The 12964-nt window shown below is 38.9% G+C and overlaps 1 protein-coding gene across 3 annotated transcripts in view; it reads right to left on the bottom strand.

Annotated features, from left to right (window-relative positions):
• LOC135220618 (putative RNA-binding protein Luc7-like 1) overlaps positions 1-12964 on the bottom strand; it is a 57856-nt gene that overhangs the window by 41130 nt on the left and 3762 nt on the right. Inside the window, exons 2-3 of one of the 3 annotated variants that reach the window (XM_064257928.1) lie at positions 1029-1087; positions 675-726 (exon numbers count right to left, since the gene is read on the bottom strand). The exons of 1 other annotated variant lie outside the window; for it this stretch is intronic. The gene's annotated coding sequence lies outside the window, so the exon portion shown is untranslated. Of the gene's footprint in view, positions 1-674; positions 876-1028; positions 1088-12964 lie in introns of those variants that run through there. One more of the 3 variants, XM_064257929.1, reaches the window with a different exon arrangement.

Here is a 12964-nt window from a genome sequence, read left to right as displayed (position 1 = left end):
AATACGTACAGTGGTCCTAAAAAATTTGGCTTTCATAAAAGAAGCATCTACAGCCAAGAAAAATGATCTTATTACAGATAACTGGTATTGAGTGCTTTCAACTATGAGCTGTAGATAAAGAACTTTTGTTTGGTATGTATAAAAAAAATAATGAAGTTGTTACCCAAATAATTTGAAGGGGACAATATGCTTAAAACTAAAAACTGTTTTACTGACACTTCTTTTTAAAAATTAGGACTGCAAAGTTTGTGCACCTCCACAAAATAAAAATAAAAATTATGCAAAAATGTTCAACTCAAAAAAGCGCAAAGCAATGTACTTTCATTTACTATCTTAGCTTAAGATCATAAATGGCATACACACATCCCACAGACTGTAATACAGACACTAACAAGGTCATTGTCACTATAAATCTAGTTAATACCTCAGCTTAGACTAATATGTGAGGGTGTAACCTGGAGTGCAATACATGATCCCAGCCTCTCCAAAAAAATAACCAGATCAATCAAAATCACTTTCTCACATCCATACACAACACTGTTAATGACATAATTAAACACATATGCACTCATCCCCACATCAGGTTACACCATATCCTATGACATTAGTAGTGACTCTTATATGTAAAAAATAAAATAAATGCTAAAGATGGACATTATGTATCTAAAACTCACAACCAGCACCCCAAGCCGAAATGTAGATACCTTCTCTGCCGCTCGATTATTCCTGCAAAGTATGCCCATTATTGGACATGGGTTAGAAGAAGATAAATCCAAAAATATCTGCATTGGATACTGTACCATCTTCTTACAAGTTTCAGATTATAAATACTGTAGCTATAACTAATTTCTTGTGATTATAGACTGGCACACAAAAAATTGACCAATCTTGTGTATAGTAAGCCTAAAGTTAAAATACAAATGAATTACCAGACTTGCTAAATTGCAGAAAAAGGCATAAATCAATTTTATCATTTTTATATAAAACAGTAGACATTTGGCGAAAAATAGACAACAGGTTATACACACGTGGTCGCAGTGATTTCCACCATGTCAAGAATAAGCTTTGTGTCGCTCTTTGCTCCACCCTAGAAGAAATTGGGATTAACTCATCAATATCAGTAATAAGCACCAAATGTTTTGTGCAACAAAGCTACACCCAAAAACAAAACTTATTCTGTCAAACCCCAAAACTCCTCTCAACACTGGTACTTAGACAACAGAAAAATATCAACAACTTTAACCTAGATCTAAACTGAAATGACACTGCAAGACCCCACATTCTACCTGGAATGTAAAGTCCTGCAATACCAAGACAAATTATGAAATTCATAATTTCTTTTGGCAAAACAATGGCCACCAAGTTTGAAACATCAACATAAATTCTAACTTTAAACATAAGAATAATAAAATGGTCATGAATGAGGGTGAAAGTGTAATGATACGTTTTGGCTAAAAACATGATCTCTGCCCTACCAAACTCCTATAATTCAAAATACCGATTAGTTCAAAAACACCGATTAACCTCTAGCAAAATGGGTAATAACTAGGTGGAACTTCATATGTTACTGTTTTTCATAAAACATAAATGGACGAGAACTTGTTAAGGATGAAGAGCTTTGGTTAAAAAAAACAGGTACTTAGTGAAGCCCAAAGGCATTCAAAAACCTCTGACAACTTGAAGTTGCAACAGGATGACTAAGCATTCAGAATCAGCTGTATTCAATAGCAACCACCTTAGCTCACTTTATTGATCTACATCCAAATCATACCATCCCAAATTCACTTGCATTACCTTATATAATAATGGCAAATTGAGATAATCTACATCTATAATAGTAACACAAATCCAAGCCTTTACAAGGATATACTTCTAGTGCAGCAGAGGCCAGCTGAAGCTTGGAAACAAGGTTTCATAAGTTGATGGTCTCCTTTGTGCAAGTTGGGAAATGTGTGGTAGAAGAGGTGGCAATCTACTATACAGACTTGAGTTTGTATACCTAGGAAAAGGGCAAATTATCTTGAAAACTTGGCTTTGTTCCAATGAGAATACAAACCCACATCTTTATTTGGAGACATCCTTAGGAAGGGGGAGTTGCCTCTAATGTATATGTCACAGTCATGTGAGTGTGTATGGCGACACTGGCTACCTCCACCTGTCCGACTTAACAGAGCATGACAGGCCAATGGATCCCCATGCCAGTGTGGCAAGGACCCACTCTAGGAAACCATCTGAAGACACCTTAAGGGGATACCAATCAGAAGTAACTCAAGATCACTTACAGTACAATAGCACATTCTACCTCTCGCCTTGGCCCTCTTTGTCTAGAAGCAGCAGAGGGGAATCACATCTACCAACTACTCATATTCATGCATAGAAGCTGTTAAAGAACTCACTTTTGCCTGATCTGTCCAACTTTCATACAGCACTTGTTGGGCTAGAAGGCAGATAGAAGGAGACCACTTGTTGGGCTAGAAGGCAGATAGAAGGAGACTGACCAAATGAAACACCAAACATCTCACCACTTTAACCAATAAACTTAAATAAGATACTATACTGTCCAAGAGGACCTTGGGAACTACAAACTTGTTGAACTGTCATCACAGGGAGAAGAAGAAGAGAAGAAGAAGAAGAAGAGAGAAGGAAGAAGAAGAAGACGAAGATAAGACGAATAAGAAGAAGAGCGACGAAGCAGAAAAAAAAAAAAAAAAAAAAGAAAGAAAAAAAAAAGGCCAATGACTTGGTGGTATCATCCATAGAGGAGAAGAGGTAAAGTAGTCCTGTGATCAACAACTTCCCTTAATACCTGTGGCAAAAAGGCCAAGGACTTGTGGGTAACATCCTAGAGGTAGAAAGAGGTAAAGGTAGTCTCTTGGTGCAAAACTTCCCTTGATACCCGTGGCATGAAAAAGTCTCTCCTGAATGTTATAGAGGAGGCAACAGTCCAACCTCATGAGCTCTCATTTAGGGTATACACTACATCCAAGCCCACAATACACGAAGTTTATTTGATCACTTAACCCTTTAATGCCGATTGGACGTATTAAACGTCGACAAAAAATGTCTGTCGGGTGCCGATTGGACGTATTAAACGTCGACAAAAAATGTCTGTCGGGTGCCGATTGGACTTATGGTACATCTACGAAAAAGTTTTTTTAAAAATTCGCGGAAAAATAGTTAAAGGCCTACTAGGCGAAAACTTTTGAATCACGTGCCTTGGGGGATGGTGGGAGCTCACAGATCAAGGCATTGTTTTGTTTACAATCATTACCCAGGCGCGCTAGCACGAATTTCTTTCTTCTCGCACTAAAAAGCATCAGCGACATCTCAGAAATTATTTCGTCACTTTGACATAATTTTTGCACCATTTTATATTACCCGTTACATGGAGTATTATATATGAAAATGTGCGCAATTTCATGTAGAATACAAGAAAAAACAACTCATCATTGTAGCTTTTATAAGTTTTGAAATATTTTTATATAAATAACGATAAGTGCCAAAATTTCAACCTTCGGTCAACTTTGACTACCGAAATGGTCGAAAAACGCAATTGTAAGCTAAAACTCTTATATTCTAGTAATATTCAATCATTTACCTTCATTTTGCAACAAATTGGAAGTCTCTCGCACAATATCTAGATTTATGGTGAATTTATGAAAAAACTTTCCTTACGTCCGCACAGTAATTCTTCCGAAAAAATCATAAATTTTTTCGTCCGATTGTCGTAATGTTGCACCATTTTAAATTAGCCGTTACATAAACTTTTATATATGAAAATGTGCACAATTTCATGTAGAATACAACAACAAACGACCCATGGTTGTAGCTTTTATCAGTTTTGAAATATTTTCATATAAATAACACGTGCCAAAATATCAACCTTCAGTCAACTTGGACTCTACCGAAATTGTCAAAAAACGCAATTGTAAGCTAAAATTCTTACATTCTAGTAATATTCAATCATTTACCTTTATTTTGCAACAAATTGAAGTCTCTAGCACAATATTTTGATTTATGGTAAATTTATTAAATAAATTTTCCTTATGTCCGCACGGTAACTCTTCCGAAAAATAATAAATTTTTTGTCCAATTGTCGTAATGTTTGCACCATTTTAAATTAACCGTTACATAAAGTTTTATATAGGAAAATGTGCGCAAAGATCCTTCACTGTCTCGCAGAATGAAGGAATGAGTGCCCCTTCATTGTGGACAGACAAAGCGGTGGAGTTGTCTGCAAAGACCGCTATTATCTTCTCTGATACTAGATGAAAGAAGGACTGACGGCCCAGGTGAATTGCCTTCAGCTCCTTTACACTGATGTGGAGAGACTTCCGATACTCCGTCCACATCCCTGAGACTCTAAGACTCCCTAACAAGAGCTCCCAAGCCTACATCTGAGGCATCAGAATACAACTCTAGGTTGGGGTGCAGGGACGAAGAGAGAATCCTTCTTGAAGCCTTCTCTTGATAACCACCATAGGAGGTCCTCCTCGATCTCCGATATAACCAGGAAGACGACAGAGTCTGACAGTGTCTTCCTGCACCAGTTTGCTTCCAGGAAGAATTGAAAGTGCCTCATGTGAAGCCTGCCCAACTTAACAAACTGCTCCACAGAGGTCAGGGTGTCCAGAAGGCTCATTGGGCGAGGAACTCTCAACAGTCAGGGGACAAGACTCGACCCATTTTGGGGGAGGGGGAGAAAAGCCCGAAAAGATAGAGGAGTCTAGAGTAATTCCTAAATAAAGAATTCTCCAATCGGAGTCAACTGAGATTTCTGTTAACTGATCAGAATGCCAAACTACTGTGTTATGCAAGGGTCATCTTCAAATCCTCCATGCAGCAGTTCTCTGACAAGGAACAGAGACCCAGCTGTCTAGGTAAAGGCCTGTGGGGCAGCTGACAGGCTGAACAGTGCCTGAAACTGAAAAATCTTGCGCCGAAAAATGAATCGCAGGTAGTCCAGATGGATTGGGACATGAAACTAAGCATCCTGCATATCTAGGCACCATGGTGGAGAGAGGACATGGAAGAGTGATTTGTCTCCATGTGAAACTTAATCTTGACAAAAAAAATTCTGGGAGCTGACACCCATAACGAGCCTCCATCCCTCTCATGACTTCAGGACTACGAAGAGCCTCTTGTAAATGCTCTCCGAGGACTGGTCCACCACCTCTTCCACTGCCCCTTTCCAAAGAAGGGATTCGACCTCTTGAGCAAGGGTCAGGAACCTCACGGACCCTGCTGAGTAAGCCATCAAGGTGATCGCCGACTTGGATAAAGGTGGTCTTTCCTTGAAAGCAATGGAGTAGCCTCTTCTTAGAACTTGGATTAACCAAGGTTCCACCCCACTGCAGCTCCATTCCTCCCAAGAGGTACAGCCTGACACAAACCAGAGCACGAGGGACCAAATTCTTATTTGCTAGACAACTTCTTAACTGACTTGGAAGAGGGTCGAAGACTGGAACAAGGTCTAGATTGGGGTCTCGATCTTCCCCCTAAAAAGCACTGCTGAAGGGGAGAAAAAACCTTGAAGGCTACTGCAGGGGTTGGCTTGTAATGCTTTGTGAATTGGTCATCAAGTTGTGGGCAGAATTAATGTAAAGCAGATAAAACCTCCTTCATAATGTCTTGCTAGAAAAGATGCACCTTGCCAAGGGGAGAAAACAAAAGAGCAGACTAGACTTCTGAGTATGGATGTATAAGTTTTAGGGAGTGGTGGTCACTATTCGTTGCAAAAGAACACCACAGGTCTTGCTTCTTAAGAATCCCCATTGAAAAATCTGCCTTTTCTGCACAAAAATGTATGCCTAACCAGTCAGAAGAGAAGTCTTCTGCATGGACAAGACAGTCTTCTATTTTCCTGGTTAAAGCTCCTACTGTCCAGTCCAGGAAACTGATGATTTCCAACACCTTGAAGATATCCTCAAAAGATGATCAAGTTCCAGCGAGGCAAACCTAATCTTAGCTGAGGAGAAGGCTGCACAACGAGTGGCGTCGATCAAGATGGAGAAGTTGCCCAGGAAGGAGGCAGAAACTCTCAAGGAAGAAAATGCCTTGGTGGTAAAAAAATGATACCCCTTCTTCAGCAACTTTAAAGGAGAGAAAGCAAATGTTGTTTTGCCTTGATCCCTCTTGGCCACCAACCACTCCTCTACTTCCTGTAGGGATCTCTTCAAGGAAGAGGAGACGACTATCTCAGGAAGACATGAGTCATTAGGTAATTTCCACATAAGAACAGTAGAAATGAGCGAACTCGGAGGAGCTGACTCAAAGAAAAGCGTTGTTGTGGTCCAGTTCTTCCTCATTTGAAGAAATACGGGACAATGAGGGATCCCCACTCTTGGAGACTGAAGATTTCTTCTTAAGAAACCCGTTAAGATCCTTTATCGATGACAACAAATCAGAGCCAATCAAAAGTCCACAAGAGAGGATGAAGAGATGGCGGCAAAAGCTCAACAGCTGGTGCTGAGCAAGCTAGCGCAAGAGGGTGTGGCACTGCTGCTGGAGCAAAGTGCCTTGATGGAGATGGGTGCTTAACAAGAGACCACTGAAGAGTGCTCGTCGAAAGAATCTTGAGGCGAAACAGAGAAGCTGGAGGAGGGTTGGGGACTAAGTCACAAGTCCTTATACCTCTTGACAGGTGGAGGAGAGCTGTCGGCAACAGTAGATTGTTCAGAGGTCGAGAGGCAGAAGAACAGCGCCACCTGCACCTCCTTTCGAGAGACGAACCATCTGAATCTATCGATAAAGGGGCTCTAAATGAGATGTCTCTCCAGTGGCACTCTGTAGCAGTGTGGAAATACTCAACAGACTTGAAGGGGTGACTGCCCCCGGGAATACCCCACCAGCCTCCCTTGGACCTCCGGTATGTCTTCTCCCTGGTGTTGAGGAGTGGGACAGGGATCTTTGTCTAGAACTAGTGGGACAGACAGCCAACTCCTCAACATTCACAACATTGTCACCTTGCACTGCATTTGCACTAACACTTGTCACCTTGCACTGCACTTGCACTAACACTTGAAGTTTCCTACACAAAAGACTTTAAAGAAAAACCTTATTCCATCACAGTGTTCACTAAGAAATCAACAATGGTGTTGAGATTAGCAGTGCAGGAAGCTGGTAAAGGAGTAAGAGGTAAAGGAGTAGGAGGGGTCAGGATGGGAGACAAAGTCTACCAACGTCTTGAACTTACTCTTCAAAAACTTGAAGAGCTATGCAGGGATAAACTGCTGTTACTGGATACAAGCCAAGCGAATAGACTCTTACCAAAAATCTCCTCATGGTAAGTTAGTCCACAGGTTAGCAGTCTGCTGGGAAAGGGACATCATGGTTATACCTTTGATCACAGTAATCAACCATTAGTTGCCTGGAAGGATGCCATGGCTGCCAACTCCATCACACCCTATTCCACAGCTAAAAAGGATGTCCCTTCTACCTACAGTAACTCTAACCTGAAGTTACTTGGTCCACTTTTAAGGAGAAATCATGTCCATCTATGCTAGAAATCCTTCTGCTCACAGAAACCAGGGCAAACTGTAGGATGCAGTGGCTTCTGTTCTCACTCCTACTAGAGTTTATTTCAAAAATATAAGGTGGCTGCTGGATGCTCTAGAAGCTGCACCAAGCACATTCCTTTCATGGATAAGCTCTATCACTTAAAATGGTCTGTCCAGATATTCTTGTACAGGTTCCACTAGCAATAGCTCTTCCAAACCAACCAAACCTGTGGTAGGTTAGCTTGCCAACACTGCAATAGGAGCTGCAGCCAGCCAGGGCAAGGCCCATGCAGAAAATCCAAATCCAAGTGTGGGGAAAGAGACTTCTATGCCAAACAAGCTGGTCCCACCCATACGCGGCAAGCAGAAGAGCACACTATCAGTCTCATGCTGACTGGTGCACAGGTTGGTGAGTCACCAACTAGTGAGCAGACCGCTACAGCACTGAACAGTGTCCTGGCTGGGGAAGTACCATACCTACCCCACTCCATGCCCACTGAGTACAGCTGGACACTGCTACCTATGTGGCTAAAACTAATACCCCATCAGATGACAGCATTATAGCAGGATGTCCTGGAACCTGGTGTAACAACCCGAGTTTTGCCACTGGATCCAGACCTGGGCAACTTGGATTACCCTCCATGACCCAAGAAGGAAATATGAGTAGAATGGGTAGAATGAAGGTTGTATCTCTTATCTGAAGAAGAAAAGGAAATACCACAAAGTAGAAACTGCATGTACTGAATGAGGTCTGGATGAATCTTTGCCTCATCCATCTATCCCACAAATACCAGCAACCTCGTTCAGTTACTCCCATCACTTCATTTCAAAAAAAGAAAAAAAAACAGCCATGCATACACTTCTTAGCAATCTAGGTGGTCCTCTGTGCCTCCACCACCTCCTACAGTCCAGAGAGGTGGAAGACAAGGGAAATGATAAGAGGACAAAGATGATGAAGAACCTCTTCCATTCCTCTTAGATTCTCTTGCATGTGACTGGCATTTCCATTTCCCTAACATGGGGTGAAGCTGCAAAGTGTCATACTCATACCTTCCATCCATCTCCTAAGGAAAAGCAAATGCTAACGTTATGATTCAGATATGGATAAGCCAAAGCCAGGTTACAGAGTTTCACTCTAATCAGATATTCAGAGAAAGAAAACATGAAAAGTTTATCCATGGTTTGGCTCGATTTTGAATCAGCCACCATTAGTTTGTTGAGCATCCACGAGGGCAGCACCACACAATGCTTACAATTTCCCAACAGCAAAAATTATGCCATGTTTCTTTTGTCTTTATGAAATTAATTGTTAGTAATGAAAATTTATGAAATAAAATATGTTTTTGATATGAAATTTTAATGCACAAATATCTTTTTAAAAATCCCAATTGAGAAGGCTCTATTAAGTCAAAACTTTTAATCAAAACTATGAGACATTTGGCAATGCACAATCCTTATTCTTTGAGTGCTTGAAAGACCTGATTTCTTTTATATTTGGTATGCCACCCAAGAGATCAGATAGTTAAGAAGAGCAAGCATAAATTTTAATCTATACTGGAAAATATTTCTATCCTTCCCTCTTCCCATTAGCAAATGTTTTAGTGTTCATTTTCCTGAAGAGATGGCGGTGTGATTTGTTTACTTTTTGATGCACCGAGTGATTGCCGAAATTCAATCTTTTTTGTCATTTCATTACCACCTACAATCAACATAAATGACAAAAAAACTAATAAGTAGCAATAATTATGATGATGGTAAATTTAGAAAGTCACTGATAACATTCTGCAGATTCTGAGAAAAGTTAAGTAGTTGATGACATAGGGTTAGGCTAACTTGGGAATGTAGGCTAAATGTGTTAAAAGTATATATTTAAAAGCAAATTATACAATATGAAATTATAAAATGATAACATGAAAATATGAGTAATAAAATTATAAAAAATAGTGTCAGGACTCAGCCAAGTACAGGCAGTCCTTGCTTATCAGCAGCGTCAGTTAACAGTATTCCGGTTTTATAGCCTTAGCTAACAACGTTGTTCACCAGACTTTGGTGATGGCAAGTGATTTCTGGCAACACTAATAGATTTCCAGTGTTGGTATGCAGTTTATCAACACCAATAAGCGGCTCATAGTGCCCCAGTCAACAGTTTACAGGCACTTACAACATTATAAACGCCATTACAGTGGACCCCCAATATTCGCGTTCTCCGGATTCGTACTCACACATTCGCGGATTTTTCACAGGAACGTTTCCCTGCATTATTCACAGAAAATTCACTTATTCACTGTAGTTTTCTATGAGAAATATCCACAAATTCCTGGGTTGGTTTTTTTTTTATCAATAACATCATAAAATGCAGTTTGTGCTAAAACTATTAAAAAAAAAAGTATAAAAACTTTTAGTGGGTTTTTCTTGTTTTAACTAGCAAAATAGGCTATTTTCAGCGTTTTTATAGGAGTTCCAACTACTCGAGGTTCTAACTATTCAAGGGGGGGTCTGGTACATAACCCCCAAAAATACGGAGGGACCACTGTACCAAAATTATTGGTTATTTTTTTATTATCAGCTCTAAGCCTGGAACAGACCACCACCATTTACCAGGGGACTGCATGTAGTAGGAAGTCAGCAACTAGGTAGAGGGTGTGTGTGTGTGTGTGTGTGTGTGTGTGTGTGTGTGTGTGTGTGTGTGTGTGTGTGTGTGTGTGTGTGTGTCATTAGCTTGCAAGACTATGTTTACATAGGAACTGACTTTTTTAGGGGTGTATTTTATATTCTGGGATTTTCTGTGGTCTGGCAGTGGCTTAGTCCAAAGGTTCCTGGATTTAAGAGATTGGACTGTACTGAGTCCAGCCTCTTAGCCACAACCCTCACATATGAGAGACTGCCAAATTTTAAAACCTTGTTTCCGAGCTTCAGCTATCCCTGGCTGCAACAGAAGTATATCCTTATAAGAACTCGGGTATATTCTTGGAGGAACAAAATTAAATAAATTTTCATGATGAAATTTATTATTTGGATACCTACTTAACTACTGTTAAAAGATTCGTCCCAAATAATAAAAAAACATTCCAAACAGTTTCAAATTAGACAATACATATACAAAGGTGCACAATATTACATATTTAATTTGACTCACTAAATAGAAAGTAAAACAAAACAAACTTGGCCTTTCAATTTGTGACAAAATCATTTCCAGTCATGCAAATATAAACCTAAGAGATTCTGATAATTGCAAATGAAGTCATCAATAGAAATTTCCACCTGAACTCTCTATCATCACTTTGACTTCTTAGTTCCATTCTCGAACAATAAAGTATAAATACTCAGCTTCTAAATAACATCATAATTGACATTATAAAAGGAAAAACAAATCCAAAAGGAGTAATAAAAGAAAAATATTGTGTGCCCATAAGCAGCCAAGGTGTGATGTTACAAGCAAACTTTGGGATTCCCAGGGAATCTCAAAGGATTAATAAACTTCATACCATAGCATTCATACAATACACAAAACATCATGCCCAACTCTGTCATTCACACGATCATTTTGCATGTGTTTCTCTACTCATAAAGGACAAGAACATTTTATTAAAATACAATTGTTTATGCCTAGTGTAATTTGCTGCATTGTAATCTGGCTAAGTCTAGCATAGATGTGTTTTGGCTGCACTATTCTTTGGATACATTTTCACTATACTACATTTTCTCTTTCACCTGAATGAATCTGTAATCAAACTATATGTAGACAAGTTTTCCTTAAATAACAAATATATATCATGCACATTCATGTGAAAATTAATTCTTTTATCCGCAGGCCTAACAAGATGTCACACACACACACACACACACACACACAGAGTCTGTAATGAATTATAAGGACTGAGACAAGATGCACAAATTTTTGTCCTCTAGCTACAGCTTCCAACCTTTCAGTCAGGAACATACTGTGTGCACTTCTACAGGAAAGATAAAGTGTGGCCCATTCGTCAGTTAGATAGTACTTGAATACAATTAAGGTTAAGATGAAAGCCCTCTTTCTTTTTGACCTCACACCTAAAAAGTCAACTTTCAGTAAAAAAAAAATTAAGAAAACATGATTAGCAGTTCATATGATTTACATTTCTTACACTAATTATGGTACAAGGATCCATCCTAACCATAATTGCTCTGTCACCAAGGTCAAGAGTCAGCTATATCCTAAATAGCTATAAGCCTACCTATTATTCAATAATACACAACTTAATTTGACAAAAAGACTCAGCAAGGAGCTGTGTTTAGTACCAGCCCCTCAGGATGAACGATAAAACAAAAGATGGCATATTTCCCAAATAATTTCACCTAGTATGTGTACAGCATTATATACATAATGCCTTATCTATATTACTTGTTTACTTGTTTGGTTTTATGTACAGCCCTCAGCAGGGATGATTACCTCTCTTGGTGGGCCCTCGTATGTTTTCAAAATAAGTCATTATTTTTTATAAGTGTTTTTTAGTGTTTCTCATCAGTATCATAGCTCCTGCAAAATAGGAGTCCTTACTTTTTTAAAATTTGCTTTCTTCTTGTATGATCTTAATTTCAGGCCCTATCACTGGAGAATTCTTCCGTAGAATTATAAAACACAATACTTATTTTCTGAAAAATGAGGGTCACCATATGTCTCTCCTAGACACAATTTTATATCTTTCACAGTACAGTAAAACTGAAAACTAACTATAATAGCAAGGCCTGGTTCCTGTCAGTCAGTGACCGTAATATTTACCAACTTTTACTTATATTTTTGTTTATTTTTGCTTTTTATTTGACTATGATATATAAGGTAAATGAACAGACGGTGACGTTCACCTGAAGAAAGGCCACTTTTTTCTCTCAATATTTAATTGGTGAAACAATATATGTAATTAAATCTTTAAGCATACCATTCAAACAACTGAAGTTTCATCAACAAAATGAGATATATGAAACCGCCATACAAACTAAAATAAGCACGTGAAGTCTTCGTAAAATATGTGTTCAAGGCAGTTTTTAAATCCAATATGGAGTCTCTTCGGGACTAGAACAATTCGTCACTCACATGACGGCCACGTCCTTCCCAACATTACATATATATTTGCATATACATGTAATATTACTCAAGATTGTAGTTGTAATCAGCACAATAAAACATAAAAGTACGAGACATCTTATTCTTGGGGTCATGTTTTGAACTGAAAAGCATTTTTACCTTGTAATTGGTGATTTTATCTTTACAGCCATCACAACTGAAATTCCAGTTGGGTATTTGATTGCAATTATACACATTTTGTTCTTAATTCACTCCAAATTCCATTTGAAATACATGAGTTGGATCACAGTGAAACCACGGCAGGAACAATTTTTTCAGTCTTATTGCACATCTAGCTGCCAAAAACATCAGCGAGCAGACAACAGATAAGTGAATTGTCTATGCCAAAAGAAAAAATTTTTTG

The sequence above is a fragment of the Macrobrachium nipponense genome, chromosome 2 (genome assembly GCF_015104395.2).
Source record: "Macrobrachium nipponense isolate FS-2020 chromosome 2, ASM1510439v2, whole genome shotgun sequence".
Classification (NCBI taxonomy): Eukaryota; Metazoa; Arthropoda; class Malacostraca; order Decapoda; family Palaemonidae; genus Macrobrachium; species Macrobrachium nipponense.
This window is presented reverse-complemented; position numbering and strand designations above follow the sequence as displayed.